A 16,226-nucleotide genomic window follows, 5' to 3' on the forward strand; every position below is an offset into this window, starting at 1 on the left:
TCAATTTTCTGAGAAAATAACAAAACTCCAGTGGCAATAATACATATATATACATGAAAAAAAATACACACAGAAATAAGGTTGAGTGGAGAAGCTTAAAATATGCATCATCTTGTTACTGCAGTTTGTTTCACTCTGCTAATGATATGAGATTATATTCCAAAAGTCAGTATTAATCACTGTGTTGGTTTCTCCCAGAGGAGGGAGACTGCTATCCTGTGTATTAAAGGACTTCAAGGAAAAAGAAGGTAAGCCAAGAGTCACGAGCACTCAATTAAGAGAAGATCACATACATCTGAGGCTATCTAGACATTTTGATGGCCTCATGACTCCATGTTTCTAAGGATGCTGTTGCCTAGATGTGCCAATAGAGACATGACAGGAAAAGTTGACTTCTAAGTATTAGGGGGAAGTAGCTTATTTAAGGAATGAGTCATAAGTCACAGGATAACTGGAGTACGGTAATGTGAACATATGAAATTAACAAGACTATCCTACTTAAGAGTCGACACGAGATCACAGTAGGGGTAATGGAATCTTACTGTGGTTTTTGTTGGTTGTGTTCAGCTACAAAGACTCTACTTTCTTCTAATACTTCCTGATTTTGATAAGGTCACAAGTGAATTATCTTTGCTATAATCTGTTTATTTTGTATTTCTTTTTCCTGTACTCTTTATAAAATTGGGGGTGGGGAAGTTACAAAAATGCAGTTCAATCCAAATAGTTATCCAAGTCTCCAGGAGGCATCCTATATTTGTTCATGAATTCATGTTTATTTTTATTTGTTTTATTTTCATTTCTCCTCTGTCCATAATCTTCTGCTGAACCCATCGGAAACTTGTTGATATACTATGTCATCTTTTTCTTTCTCTGGTCCATATTTTGCTCACACTAACTTCCATATTTTTTATTCTCCAATACGTAAGACCAAGAGAGATGATATTTCATTCCCTTACTTTTGGTTTATCCTGTTACCCAAGTTACAAAGTACAACTACCTCATTTCCTCAGTGCTTTCACAAAGTTTGGCAAGACAGTGCTTTCATTTTTACTGCTTTAAAAAATTCTATACTCAACCATCAGATGTCAATTCATGAAGACCGGACTAGAAAGTTGTTGGTGACCAACAATCTTCTCTACTCAAGATCACTTTTCTCTTCAGCATTATTCTATTGTTCTTGGATGAACTTAGTGCTCCCCAACTCTTTTCTCATGAGATTAATTATTTCTTGAAAGGCTACTGGATTCATTCTATATTATGAGCTTAGTTATCTCAGTATTTCCTACACTGAGGATATTATAGTTCATCTTATTACCTAAACAAGCAATAGAGAGAACACAGAGGTTTCCATATGCAGAGACATTCCATGCTGATACTTGAGACTAGACTATGAAAGAAGTTTGTATCTACAGTCCAACTACAGTAGTCCATATCAAAAGCAGGTGTATCAACCATTGTATAGTAGATCAATCCTTACACTGTATAATTGATAGAATTATTAGTTTTGCCATCATATAGCAGCAATATTCCTATTAAAATAGTACACATATTCTTGACTATCCATTTGCAATGTAATAATTGTGCAAAGTTTGTATCCCTTTAAAATTATTTTAACTTGAAAAATTGAGAGCAAGGTCGAAGGCACAACTGTGAGATGCTGTAACTAGCCCTCAGTGACCCACAGTGTAGGTCTGATTTATTATGCAAATAAAGAAACAGAATAATGTATTCTGTTTAATCATGTAGCATTTTTTTGTTTGTTTGTTTGATGGAGTGTCCAGGCACACAAATGAATATTCTATGAATCCAACCTCTACTTCAGAAAGGAAGATATTTCTACGGGGATGGAAGAGCCACGTGCCAGAACTGTGATTTACAGAAAATGCTCGGTCCGTGTTAGAAAACAGTTTGTCTTTAAACAACTGAATTTTATAATGAGAAAATTACCAAAAGCTTTTAGCTACTCAGGTTATTTAAGTGAAAGATGAATTCATCCATTATGAGCTATAAAACTCATTGATTACTTGACTTGATTACGGAAACCTTATGGCCTGAGAATCTTGTCTGACTGATATATCCACCCTTCACTCAGAATGTATTACTGCAGGATGATTTTATGATACTGCAGCATTTCGGGCAGGCACTGTTCTCTAACAAACAGGAGGAAATCATTCACGTAGGTGAATGATAATATATTTGGAGGCCAGCAGCTTTTCCTGCAGCGATTAACCATTCCCACACCAGTGCTGAAACTCACACTTCCGGCCTAACACCTGAACTCAGCGGAGAACCAGGAATCATTTTGTTCCTAGTATTTTTTTTTCAGGGTCCAAATACCTTTCAGCAAACTTACCTTTTTTTGGTAAGGACTAATACACGTCAAAGAAGAGTAATTAGGAAGGTGAAGACCATGTGAATCATTGCTAGAATCAGGTTGATTTGGGTTGTTTGGAGAAGGAAAAACAAATACTGCAAAATTTCTGTATTCCGTTAGGGTAACTTGTAAAGGTAGGTAGTATTATCCTTATTTTATGGGTGAGAAATCTTCAGAGAAGATAAGTAACATTTCCAGAGACATTCGGCTGAGGAATAGCAGGGTTAGGATTTTGAATGCCTTCTCCTGCCTTTTTGTGTACTCTTAGACAAGGTAAATCTGATTTCAGACCTGGATTTTTAAAAGTTTTATGCATGTACAGAAATATAATATATATGGAAACAACCACCGCGAGTACAAAATTTTCATTAATTTATTGTTAACATGTCAACATACTATGGGCCTATGGAATTGACAGCTACCTTCTAGCTCACTTTAAAAATCAGGGCCCTACTTATGACTAAGTTAGTAAAAATCGCAATGTTCCTTGAAATACTCTCAACCCCAAATTGAGTAGACTTCTCCCAGATTTCATGCTGTCTCTACAGACCATGAGATGTGAATACATTCTTTCAAGAAGAATACTTTGAGGCTTTTTAAAAAATAAAACATATGAGATACAATTTGCACTTCAACTGGCAGATTTTTTTTTTTTTTTTAATCCTCACCTGAGGACATTTTTCCATTTTATTGTTCAGATAGAGTGGGAGGGAGAGAGAGGAAGAGAGAGAGAGAGAGAGAAACATCGACATGACAGGGACACATTGAGTGGCTGCCACTCACACTACCAACCAGGGCCGGGGACAATCTGCATCCGAGGTACATGCCCTTAGCGGGAACTGAACCTGGGTCTCTCTAGACCGCAGGCTGACTCTCTAACCACTGAGCAAAACCGGCCAGAGCTCAACTGGCAGATTTTAATATTTTTTTCTTTATTGATATTAGAGAGAGAAGAAGGGAGAGGAAGAGAGAGAGAGAAACACCGAAGAGAGAGAATGGTTGGCCGCCTCCTGCACGCCCCCCACTGGGGATCCAGCCCACAGCCTGGGCATGTGCCCTGACCGGGAATGGAACTGGCGACCTCTTGGTGCAGGTTCAACTGGCAGATTTTAAAGTTGTGTGACTTGTAATGTCTAAAGGAAGCCAAGGTCAAGATTAACTCATGATGTTCTTAAAATAATGACCATGTGCCTTCCAGTATGTTTAATGTAGAACCAACCTCTGAAAAATGCTCCTCGTTACTGAAGTAACAAAACGCGGAGTGTGGGGCCCGTCATGTCTGTTTCCTCACTACATCATGAGGGCCCTTGATGCTTCAGGGCTGTCTCATACTGTTCAACAGAATTTGGAAACAATTCTGTCTTGCTCATATTCTTCATATTTGGGGGGCTACATTCTTCCATAAGACAGTCAGTTGAATGGAGACAAAATTTTGGCTTTTAAAAGTTTATCCATTTCTACTATTATATTTCTACTTGAAATAGAATTTCTACTTATTTTTTTTCCTTCTGTTTTTATCATTAGTTGCCATGAGGAGGAATGAGCTGCTTTGTTCTAGATGACAGGTAAGTTTCTGATTTAATGATTTGAGGAAGAAAAAAATTAGATTTCATAAAGTCCCATGAATGTCCTAGTTTAAAATAAGGCCAAGAAGAATAGGAAAGAAAAATAGATCCCATCATGATGTTGCCCAAATGGTTTTTGCTTTTGCATTTCTTCTCTGTAGCCATACGATTATGAGCATGGACTTCTTTTCACGGTACCACACGTGCCTTCCTTGGGCAGCACCGGACACTGGGACAGTAGTTGGTCAAGTCAATGCCCCATTAAACTTGACCCCTAGACCGATCTCTCTGACAGCCGAGAGCACAGTGCCTCACACATGGTAGGAAGTCAGCAACTTTTATTTAAAGTGACAACCCGTTTTCTTTTACTCACCGTATCTAGGCACGTTCACACCAACCCGTCTGTGACTCCTTTTGCTTAGCTAAGGGACCGCCAAACCAGACTGCTTGGTGAGGCTTGTTGGAGAAGTTACAACAACGTTTGGAGTAATTCTGCGTGTTGTCTAAACAGACAAATGTGATGGAGTTGTGGCGGAAGGATGACGAGAGGGAGGAATAAACCACAGTTGATTTTAACAGACATATGAGCCCGATAAGGAAAGGACAGCCAGAAACTTTCAAAAGAAATATTCAAACAGATGCTGATCTCAGCGACCTCGCAGGGTTTTATAAAGAGCCCATGCTTTGAATCCTAAGAACAGTAAATATGCCAAACAGTATGGCTGGGGTCTGAAGGGGCTAGTTAATACCTGCATTTCCCCTCAAATTCCAAACCAACGGGGCCGCTTATTTCTGCCTATTTTGATTTAAGAGCAGAGCAGGGATGTGGACTTAGAATGGGTTTCCTAATAGACTTGCCCTCCTCTCCAAGTCCAGAATCAGGTGGGGAGACCCATCTGCAGAGCACACTCTTACCTGGCGACAGAAGACAGTGGCCAACCCCGACCTTGTCACGCCCAGAAAGGCCAAGATCCCAAGCTTCGTGGGGCACCTTCAGCCTTTAGCATATTAGTCCTGCCTAAGAGGGGACGAGGGCCGATGTCTGGAGAACGGGAGTGGTCTCACCAGTTGGATCGTGTTCCACCTCCACGAGGAGCAGCCGTTAAGAGAGGGAAGAAGGGGTAGATTCTTTCCCCCTAACCTCCGAGCAACAGAAGTTCCTCATATGCAGATGGGCAGGGACGGGGGGAAGAAACATCTTCTATTAACATTATTTTCCCCATCATCAGGGGGCCTCCCTTCTCTGCAGTGGCACAGGGTTCAACTCTTCCGCGGATGTGCTGCGCAAAGGCGTGTGACCCGGGGCGTGTGACCCGGGGCGTGTGACCCAAGACGTGTGACCCGAGGACTGCCCGCCTGTCCACCATGAGGCGAGGGGCAGAGGCGGGAGCTCAGAGCGTGAGTCCTCTCCGGCTCTGCAACCCGTTCTAACCACCCCAGACAGTCACCCCAGAGCCTGGTTGCTCCCTGCTCCAGCTCTTTCCTAGTCCTCCGTGTCCCACACCCTGTGCGAAGGATTGCTGACCGTATCTTCTAGAAGCTGTGTGAGCACAGAAACTCGAGAGAATCCTCTTCACGATTGATGTCTCTTTGGACCTCTTTTCATAATTTACAGAGACTCCAACAGAAAGGACACACGGAGTTCTCTCCCTCTCTCCCTCTCTCCCTCTCTCCCTCTCTCTCTCTCTCACACACACACACACACACCCAGCTCCAAACTGCATGGTTTGTAAACCTTTCTATGTAAATATGGGTTGGAGGTGCATGGGGGGGACACTCAAGAGTAATTATGTATCATGACTCCACATGACAACAGCAGCTAAAAGTATAAACCCTTTGTGAGATCGTGGACAACACAGTGCACTGGAGTTGACGCGCTGCCGTGTGTCTAACCGAGCGGCCTTCTGCGTCTCCACAGTGAAGCCTAGGTCAAGGCGCGCAGTCTTCTGCTGCACCACCCTCGTCTGTGCCCCAGAGAAAGTGCAGTTTTGTCTCGGGATGTCCAGTAGGCGTTAGACCACCCCGGCTCCTCCCATGAGGCTTCTCTCTCCTCCTCCCAACGGCAATGTCCTCGGAGCCCGAAAACCAGTGTGGACGCCTGACAAGCCTCAGACAGTGATGGAGGAGATCACGCCAGTATCTTTACCAACTGGGCCGATCACACAATTCAGAATTGTGACTTGGTCATATTTTCTAATTTTGTATCCAGTGTCTTTGATGGTCATTTGTAAAAGTAATCCCTGGCCGGTGATTCTACAGCCGGTCTACACATTAGACTCACCTGAGCTCTTACACCCACAGATGCCCACATTCCCACGGCAGAGCAATGTGACCAGACTCTAGGGAGGACCCGGCGGGAGGTGATTCTAATCTGCACCACAGTTGAGAATCACTGACATAGACTAAAGGTCAGCCGTTTCTTTTCAGCGAAGGGCCAGTGGGACGTGTTTTAGGTTGTCACCACTGCTCAGCTGTCACAACCGTGCAGCTCTGCCATGAAAGCAGCCAGAAGCAACAGGGAAGAGAACGGGTCTGGCTGCGTGCAGCAACCCTCTCAACTGCGACCTTGCGATGGATAATAAGAAACACATGTTTGGTTTCTTCTCGTTTCTGGCACAGAGCTCCTATAACCCTTGACGTTTCCAAGGTGATGAGATGGCAAGGCGACGTTTGGTGAGTTACCGCAGCGGCTTGGAGCACACACAGATGGCGTGGGGTTGCCGGGAGAAATATTGCTGGGAAAAGAGGGTTGGAACTTTCGGTTTCACCCTCTGACCCCTGGGGAAGGAAGCGGGGCCAGTGGCTACCGACTGGCGATTTCGTCCATCGTGCCTGTGAAATGCGGGCTTCATGCACAGGGTTTTAGAGCTTCCAGGGTGGTGGACACGTGGAGACGGGGCGAGTGCTGTCCTCGAGGGGGCTCCGCAGCCCCTGGGCCCTTGTCTGACCTCGCCCTGTGTATGTCTTCCCTCTGGCTGTTCCTGAGTTAATATCCGTTTATAACAAAGCAGTGATCTAGTTAGTAAGTGACATGTGTTCTGAGTTCTGAGCCGCTCTAGCCAAGTCACTGAACCTGAAGCAGGGATTATTAGAAGCGCCAATCGGTACCCGCTGGTAAGAAGCACAGGCAACGAGGTGGGCTTGGGGCTGGCACCCGAGGTGCGTGTGCACTGGGGGTGGGCTTGTGGAGCAGGCACTCAGTCTGTGAAATCTTTTGAAGTCTACAGGTGGATAGTGTTAGAACTGAGTTCAATTCCAGGACACGCAGCTAATGTCACAGAGTGGTTCGGTGTGGGACCCCTCCCCCCACCCCACATTGTAACTGGGTTCCCGAACCCTTTCAATAACCCAAGGCAGCAAGCCATAGTTGGCCTGACGGTAAGGATTTGGATTAGCCACCCATTCATCCTGATTTTCGCCCCAGAATTCAGTAATTCAATAGATGAGCACCCACCGCTATGTGTTGACGGACAGCAAACGATGCTGAAGAAAGCATTAGTGTTATAGTGAAAAATAAATCGGTTCGAAACCTTGCTTGCACGGCCACTACACGCCGTGTAAACATACGGACTGTCGCGGGGCGCGCCTTCATCACTGCTGACACGGACGACGTTTCACAAGCGGGGGCGGTGGCGCCGGCTTCCTGGGGAAAGTGCAGCAGCTTCTCAGCTAATGCCACCTCCCCTCCATGGAGTCTCCCTACGGCACGCACTGCTATCATCGTTTCGATTCATCATGTTATTTCATTCTCTCCGAAGAAGATAAAAATGGCACAGACTTGCCTTCAGTGCATTTTCACCACAATCGCTACCTTGTTAGGGGGAATGCGATTAAGCTAGAAGATGTACCACCATCTGCTAACCACTGAGGATGGAGAGGTCACCGATAGGGGGTGTTGATGAAAATTTTCAGGAAAACAACCGGTAGCTAAAGGCTGGGTGGGTATTTGTAGATCTGGAAGGAGAAAGAAGGGGGGGGGCGTGTCTGTGGGAGTGGAAAACACGGGTCGTGTTTAGGGACCTGGGGTAGGAGTTGTACTAGTGGAGTAGAAGGGGGTGATGCAGGGACGTTAGCTTCAAGTCAACAGATGTAACACTGGTATCCAGGTTAGGCACTTGCTATCAATCAATAGACAAACATTTAAGGTTTTTAGAGGTGAGTGCTATGCGTGGAGTGGTGATTTGGAAAGATCTATTTAGCGGTGGAGGAGGGAACGGTGGTGTTATTCCTTTACTGTACTCATTACGTAGAGATGTAATGGTTAAATGACCTAACCCAGGTGAAGCTCTCAGAGCTACTGTCTGATCAAGAGTAATACTGTGTAATTGGCAGGAATTGTTATTGTTCCGCAAATAACATGGAATCATTATCCAGCCTTTTTCTTCTTTTCTTTTCTTCTTTTCATTTGTCTAGTTTAACATAGCTTTAGAAGAAGTTATAGATGACTGTGCACTTACCATTATTTACTGACTTTAAGGAAAGAATGCCAAAACTCGGAAACACGGCAGAGGAGATGGTGACGAGCCTGCCCATGTCCTCCTGGAGCACTGACAAGCCTGTCCACAGATCGCCGAGCTTAGACCTCACGCCTCCGCCAACGCAGCCGCAGGAGGCTCGGCGCAAAGCAGGGCCTGTGTGCCTGGAAGTACAGCAGATGAACGGTCAATGGATTCATCAGGAGAGAGGAAGCCGGCACTCGGATAAGCCTTCGAGCTAAGAAGTAAGGAGACTCTGGAAGCTCCTGATGGCAGCAGCCATGTAGAGGAGATGGTTGGTGCTGAAGCTCTGGTTGGTTTGTGGTGGGTTCTATTAGACTGTGTTCAGTGGGAGGTGTTCAGAGCAGAGCGGTTGGAAATGGGGGAAATAACCAAAATCAAATAGAAACCCTGTGATTCCATACATGGGAAAACCAAAACCCATGAGTGAGTTTCCAGGCAGAGATTCCCTACTGCCTCTTCCATTCCTGATGGCTCAAGATATGGTCAGGGCAAGGAGATGGTCAGGACATAACCCGACTGTGCAGGAAACCTCGTCCCCCAGCAAATCACTAGTCTATTCCGTGTGCCTAGGGATGTGCTTTCCAACCTGTCTTCCTTTAGGGGAGACTTTTACTGCCTTTTTGATCTTTGTGTTTCATAGTGAGCTAGTTAATTTTTCCTGTTTTCTCATTTCATGGTTGATATGTTTGAAACACTTCTTTTTTACTCAAGGAGAACAAAGACCGAACAATCTGAAGATGTCATACAATCTATCATAAAGTATTCCAGCGGGGAAATGTACGAAAGTCAGCATCGTGCTCTGCACTTTCCTGTGGAACGGTGGGTCTGCGATGGTCTAAGTGTTGGCCGAGGTCTCCAGGAAACAGCAGGGATGAGAGAGGTCGAAGGGGCTGGGAGCAGGGTCTGAGGGTAACTGGCAATCTTTCAAGTGTGTGACGAGTACGTAACACAGTAGACGAGACTAAGAGACGGGTGAGTTAGGAGCTCTGAGAGTGGGCCATGAGACTGTGAATATTAGAAAAGTACATGAAAGACACTACACAAGTAGAATTGATAAGGGTCAGCACATTTTTAGATAGAAGGAAGGCGTACTGAGAAACGTGAATCAAGACTCCACCTTTTCTGAAGCCTGGTGGCTGAAGAGCTTGTACTACCTTTGGGGGAACCATTAACCATGTCAGGAAGGCTGGGAGGACAAGGTGGAAGTTTGTGCTGTTCCTGAGCAGGGAGGTTTATGGACACGAACATTAGATTATCTCCGTTAAATACATTGGGGGGCGGGGATGCTTTTGAAGTGAAGATTAGGGAAAGGTTTGGGTTGCTCTTTGCATTGGATTCGAACAGAAGAAGGGTGTCTTTCTTTTGCTGACACAACAATGATCTGAGCCACCAATGGGCTCCAAGCCCTAGTATAGTAAGAAAGTTTCCTTGGCTCATCTTCTAGGAAGTGTCATTACAAGAGACAGGGCGCCTGTGGTGAGCCCTTGTCCCAGGAGAAAGCCACACACCTGCCGGGTCACTGCCAGGTCCCAAGGGCCGTGCAGGGGAGCGAGCACAGGCTCTGTGTTCCGTGCGCACACCACCTTCTAATATTGACCGAGTGCTACCTTTTTATGCTTTCTGTTTGATTTTTATTTTATTTTTTATTATTTTTTCAATTTTTATTAATTTATTTTTGTTACAGATGTTTTACCATCCCACCCCCTAAAGATAATTCAAGACTGCTCACTGCCCAGCTGGTGTGGCTCAGTGGTTGAGCATTGACCTGTGCACCAGGAGGTCGCCGGTTCGATTCCCAGTCAGGACACATGCCCAGGTTGTGGGCCCGATCCCCGGGCGGGGGGGGGGGGGCGGCATGCAGGAGGCGGCCAATTGATGTTCTCTCCCATCGTTGTTTCTATTTCTCTCTCCTTCTCCCTCTAAAATCAATAAAGGGAAAAAAAATAAAATAAAATAAAATAAAATAAAAAGACTGCCCACAAAATGCTTGCCAATTGTTTTTCCCAAACAAAGGTCTGCTAATATCACTGTAGTAGTGCAAGACAAGTGCAGGCTTTGCTGTCCTCTCAGAATATCAGTAAGGGCCAACCCTCCGCATGTTCCATCCTCTGTCACTGGGAAATTTATTGGTTTGTTTAGGGAAAGAGGCACTTTTTTTTTTTTTTTAAAGCTTTGTCTTACATCCACAAGTAGCCTAGCAAATGTAACAGCTTCTGACAATAGTTTGTGGTTACATTAATTGTAGGATGGTGCTACTTATTATGACCTTTATATTTTGGGTGACTGAACTAAATCCTTCATTGTGGCTACAACCCCTATTTCCCCTGAAAGAAAGACCTACTCCAAAACAAAGAAAAAATACATATAAAAGCAGTTAAACTTGTGAATTCCTATATGATCAGTTTTTCTTTCTTTTTTTTATTCCTCACCTGAGGATATTTTTCCATTTATTTTCAGATAGAGTGGGAGGGGGGGAGAGAGAGAGACAGAGAGAAACATAGATGTGATAGAGCCACATCAACTGGTTACCTCCCGCACAATCCGAACGGGGCCGGGGACAAACCGAGGTATGTGCCCTTGACCAGAATCGAACCCGTGACTCATTGGTCCAAGGGCCGGTGCTCTAACTGCTGAGCCAAACTGGCCAGGGGAAAATATATGACCAGTTTTACACAGCTAATTAGTAATCCATTGTTGTAATACCTTCAATTGCTAGTGTTAGTAAGAATTTTTTATCTGTAATTTATTTTATAGTCCTTATATACAGTGAGCACTTTTAAGATTGTGCTAGTGAAACTGATACTGATATCATTTTTTTTTTAGTTATGCTCAATTAGGCTTTATTCTCTAGTCCTTTTGAAAAACCATCCTTTGAGTGAATAACATCAGAATTCTTGTCCCCACAATCTTCCACAACGACAGCCTGTACCTGTGCCCCTTTTTAAAAAGAGCTATTGATGTAGTTACTTTACAACAACCAATTGTCTAATTGAACCAACCAGATTGCATGGATAGCTAAAGGCGCTTGTATACTTCCCAGGAGGATTTATTATCAAGTTAAAGGGAGCCATTTCATTTTACAGCAACAAATACCTTTTATTATCTTTCCCACTCATTTTTTTTAACTGTATTAATATCTCGAAGGTTTCCCAGTTCAGTAACAATGTCCACCTCCTTGCCACTCAAAACAGGCCAATCTTGACTCAGCAGTGTCTTTTTTTTTTTTTCCCTTAAGAAAAGAAGCAGCCTTCCAGTTTCTGTGATGAGACAAAGAGACAAATAGCCTCCCGAAGACGGAGATGAAGGAAAACCCACCTGTTTGTTGCATCCAGCGACTCCACCGCCAGGCACCTGGTCCCCAGAAGTCATCACGTGGCCGCTTTCATTTCGAAGGCAGCAGCGAAGGGGTCACACCAATCCTTCTCCAACACGCCGGCACGTCAGCGAAAGGGGTGGAATTGCAGGGGGAAGCATCCTGGGTCTGAAACAACACAAACGAAGCTCACAGGGTCCCTGAGAGGGTTTCATCAGCACAGACGGCGTCAGTTTAGCTCACGGAGTTTGGAATAAAGACCCACTGTCGTTGGTCGGTGCGTCATGAGCGCAGAACGTCCTGCTGCGTGCCAGGCGGTCCTGGCGCCAGCACTTTGGAAACAGAGGTTCTCTCTGCGACAGGAAAGTCTTTTCTCATTGGAAGCTAACCTTCTCTCCTTACATTTTGCCTCCGCATCGAGATTGGCACGTTTCTCTGCTCCTCGTAACATTCGGCATTCTGTGCTCTTTGGTGAACCCAACCCAACTCAGGGGCTTAAGCCAAAGAGACTTTCCTGCATGCCACCCTTCTCAAATAAGTCACGCCGGAGCTAATGGGGAGCCCAGTGCTGCACTTCAGAACCTCCAGTGATGTCATTGGGGTGTAGTCTATTTCTTTAGATCAGTTCTGTCCTCCTCTTGGGCTGTGTCCTTGGGCTGTATTCTAGGTTGGTACATGCAGCCCCAGGTATTTATCTCATCAGCTGAGCACAACCAGTACTTCCCACACCTGTATTTCCCTGGCGTGGGTCCCAGGCCCATCGCTGAAACAGCGGCTCCATCGGATGCCTGGTGTGCACCTAGGTGACCGGCACAGCTCATTTGTCAAAGCTTGAGATGAAAGTCGAAGGGAGATCATTTCCTATTGGAAAAGCAGGGTGCAGTTATTGGTTTATGGGTGGATGGATGCCAAACACACAGAAACAAATGTCAACAAAATACCAGCCTCTGAAATGTTTTCATCGGTGGCTTTACTTTCTCTTCGTGAAGGAAGCGCCTCCCAGTCGTTGGGCAGAGCAAATTCCTCGCCACCTGGCGTTTTCCTAGCTCAGGTGTGTTTTGACCGTAGACTTTATTACACGGCCACGTTACTATTTCCTAAGATATCTTTATCTCCCATAGAAATGTGAGATCTACGAAGACAGAAAAATGTACCTTTCCCCCCCTCTTGTACCAACTCCAACATTGCTGTCATAGCAAAGACTCAATACATGTTTACGGCACAAATGATTTGATAGTTGGTTTTCATATGTTCAGACCATTGGACTTTGATTATCATTTGCTTTTCTTGCAACAGGTCCAGGCTTTTCTTCCCCTGAGAAGACTGCAGTAATGGTTTTTACTTCTACTTTCTATTTTCAACAAGTAGATCGCTAAGGAGAACTTCACGTCATCTTCTCCAGGAGTCTTCTTGGGCACCCTGACCTTATAGATCATTGCCTGTTTATTAAGTGTGTTAGTTGTTAATACGATCACTCTTGCTATTTCAGCAACATTTTATGTGTTTTTGTATTGTGCCCAGTCAACTGTACTGAAATGCCAGAGTTTACTGCATATTCTTCTGTAACTTTTGGAGATGTTACATGAATGCTTTGATAATATGTGGCATATTGAAAAGCACGAAACACAAGAAGTAAAAGGGAAGAAAGTGTGTAATAAAATCTGGAACTACTGAAAGGACTCCGGCTAAATATGTGTTAAGGATATAAACTAAAATACCAGTAGTCAAATCTGTCCAAAGGTGAACACAGGTGGCATTTTTTCATTCCCTAATATTCTACCACAGATGTTTTATTTATGTAGTTAGAAAAAAAATGTGGGTTTTAAAAAAATTCAAAGGGGATAATTTGGTTTTATATTATTCATGCTTACTCTAATATAATTTTGATATTGTCAGTAATTCTCGTGTGTGTGTGTGTGTGTGTGTGTTATTATATAAGATTTGTACAGATAAACTACAAATCAACTTCTGGTCATAGGTATTTCGAATTCTGGACTATTGGCATTTCAAATTAACAATAACATTTGTACTCTTGGATTTACTATTGTATCAATTCCCATACAAAATTCAATAGGTAACAATCTCTTTGCCTATAACTCTTCAAAAATAAGGAATAGTTTTTAAATTATATAATGATCATCTTAAAACATTATATCATCATGCAGTGGAGAAATAGAAAACCTAAAAATTAGATGGTATTTCCCTAAACCATGGATGGATTAAATATTAGGTAAAGAAAGTATCAACATTTGGGAAACACATATCTAATGAGAGTCTTAAGTGCCCCATATTCAATTTTGATCAAGGAGAAATTCACATGCTTTAGAATAATACACATATAGGTTTATAATAGCAGAATATAAACTTGTGTTTTGATTACCCAAATATAAGAATAGGAGAATCAAAGGGTAACATCTAAATTTTCCTGGATAAATATACAGCTGAGACTTTCAGAGTTTTGTAGTATTTAATATAGGAGACACAGTTTACACATGGCAAAGTTAATGGTATGTGTTCAAACTAGCTGTCTTGTCTATATGAATGTCTCTGAAGGGCTCATATAATCATTGAAAAAATGTACTGTCTATGAGTTGTCTGGCTCTGAGCAGGATGCTTGGAACAGGTGATGAATAAACCATGGTAACTATAATCAGAGACCGAAACTGTGGTAGAAGAAACAGATAGAATAGACTTGTCATGTGCAATAACAATGGTGGTTTCACGTGACTCCCGTGGCTGTGCTGGGTCCAGTGGACAACTGGTTCTTGAGTTGGGTCAAAGGCACCTGTAAGTGTTTATCGTGGGCAAAGGCAGGGTAGAGGGTATGCGAGAGGAGCTGTATAATTTCCAATCGAGTATCTGATGTTGAAAACTGAATTGTGCTCTACCTACTAGCATAATATTGGTCAGTTAGGTTTAGAATAGTAAACAAAGTAAAATTAAAATCATTTTACATTGGTTGAGTTTTGGAGACTGTCTATTTAACATAACCAATTTTGTTTTAATTTAACCTGTTAAAGTCTTCTGTTTCATTAAAATTTATTAGTGAATCCAATGTCTTAAAATATTTTGAAACTTCCTAAATTTATGATGATAAAATCACAAATCATTATGAAAATATTCTCAACTTTTGTATGCTACAGCTGCTAAAAATGCTGTAAAATGATTTAGCAATGACCTCAAGTTGTTTAAATATAATTTTAAATATAGGGGTCAGCATTAAAGATACAGATGGGCATTTTGTATTGTAATGTAACCTGCAAATATAATGTTTTGCTCATTTCTGATTATGATAACTTTTTTAATAGGCAGACCTGAGACACATTACTAGAATAAGATTTGTACTAAGAGTATAAAACTTGGTAACACTGAGAAGTAATTTGGAGATGGCATCCTCTAAACTAAAAGGGCCACCCACAGCGGCTGAGAAATGTGAATTTTGTGACCAGAAGTAGAAGACAGAGATGAATCAGAAATCCTCCCTGTTTCTGGGATTGGAAGGGACCTGCTATTTCCCGAGAGGACAATCCCAGAGACCCCTTGAAGGAGGGCAGTTTTGCAACTTTGTTCGCAAATGCAGAGGCTTACTTGAAAGAGCGCTGGCCACTGGTCCAGAAAGTGTTGGATGAACAAGCATTGGAACTCTTAATGAACTGTTACATCACGGTTCAGGGAAACGCAGTTTCAGCCACTGGGACTTCGAGTGGCTTAAAAGAGTTCAAGCACATAGATGTGAATAAACCCAAGAAATCAAAGCAAATACTGCTGAGAAAGAGTACACACTATTCTCACCACCACAGCCAGAACTCGGACTAATGAAGCCTTGGCGAGTGGCGAATACTACTCACAAAAGCCACAAAAAGGGACAGAAAATGGAAGTGGTAAGAGCCAAACAAGCACAAGCTCTCGGAGACAAGAGGAAAGAAAAAAGCTGTCATTCCACCTAAAGGAAAACGAGAGTGCAGCCTGAGGAAGCTTCTACCAAAACTAAAGTTGACGTGGCTGCCATCACGGAAAAGATTAAGAAGCAAAGCACAAAACACTGGGAGATCTTGGAGCTGAAGACGGTAAGCTGAAAATAGAAGCAGATCAAAAGGAAAAGAAGAAGAAGAGGAAAAAAAGATTATAAAAAACCCTGAACTAGAATTTATTCAGGTATCTCCTTTTAAAGATTTCGAGGTATTAGGATATTAGTTTCCTTGTATATATGAAGTAAGACTCTGATTAATGTTTTACTGGTTTGTCTTGTTCTTTATAACAGTGTTTATATATACAGCTGTTCTTTGTAAATAGGGAGTATCATATTAAAAGTAAGAGCATGTTGTTAAGCTAGTTTCCGTGATGACCAGCTGGAGTTGTATCCAGCTGTGGGCTCTGGAAAGAGTATTGGAGGCTGCTGCAGGTGGCCCACGGTGAGGCGAGGGACGTGCAGTACTTCACCAACTTCCATGGGTCATGGTTCAGAACTTCTCCTG

General features: G+C 43.2%; 1 pseudogene; it reads left to right on the forward strand.

The window, feature by feature from the left end:
* Positions 1-8,380: 8,380 nt before the first annotated feature.
* LOC118632696 lies at positions 8,381-15,880 on the forward strand (annotated as a pseudogene).
* The last annotated feature ends 346 nt before the right edge of the window (positions 15,881-16,226 follow it).

This window comes from Molossus molossus, unplaced genomic scaffold (assembly GCF_014108415.1).
Source record: "Molossus molossus isolate mMolMol1 unplaced genomic scaffold, mMolMol1.p scaffold_m16_p_17, whole genome shotgun sequence".
In the NCBI taxonomy this organism is placed as follows: Eukaryota; Metazoa; Chordata; class Mammalia; order Chiroptera; family Molossidae; genus Molossus; species Molossus molossus.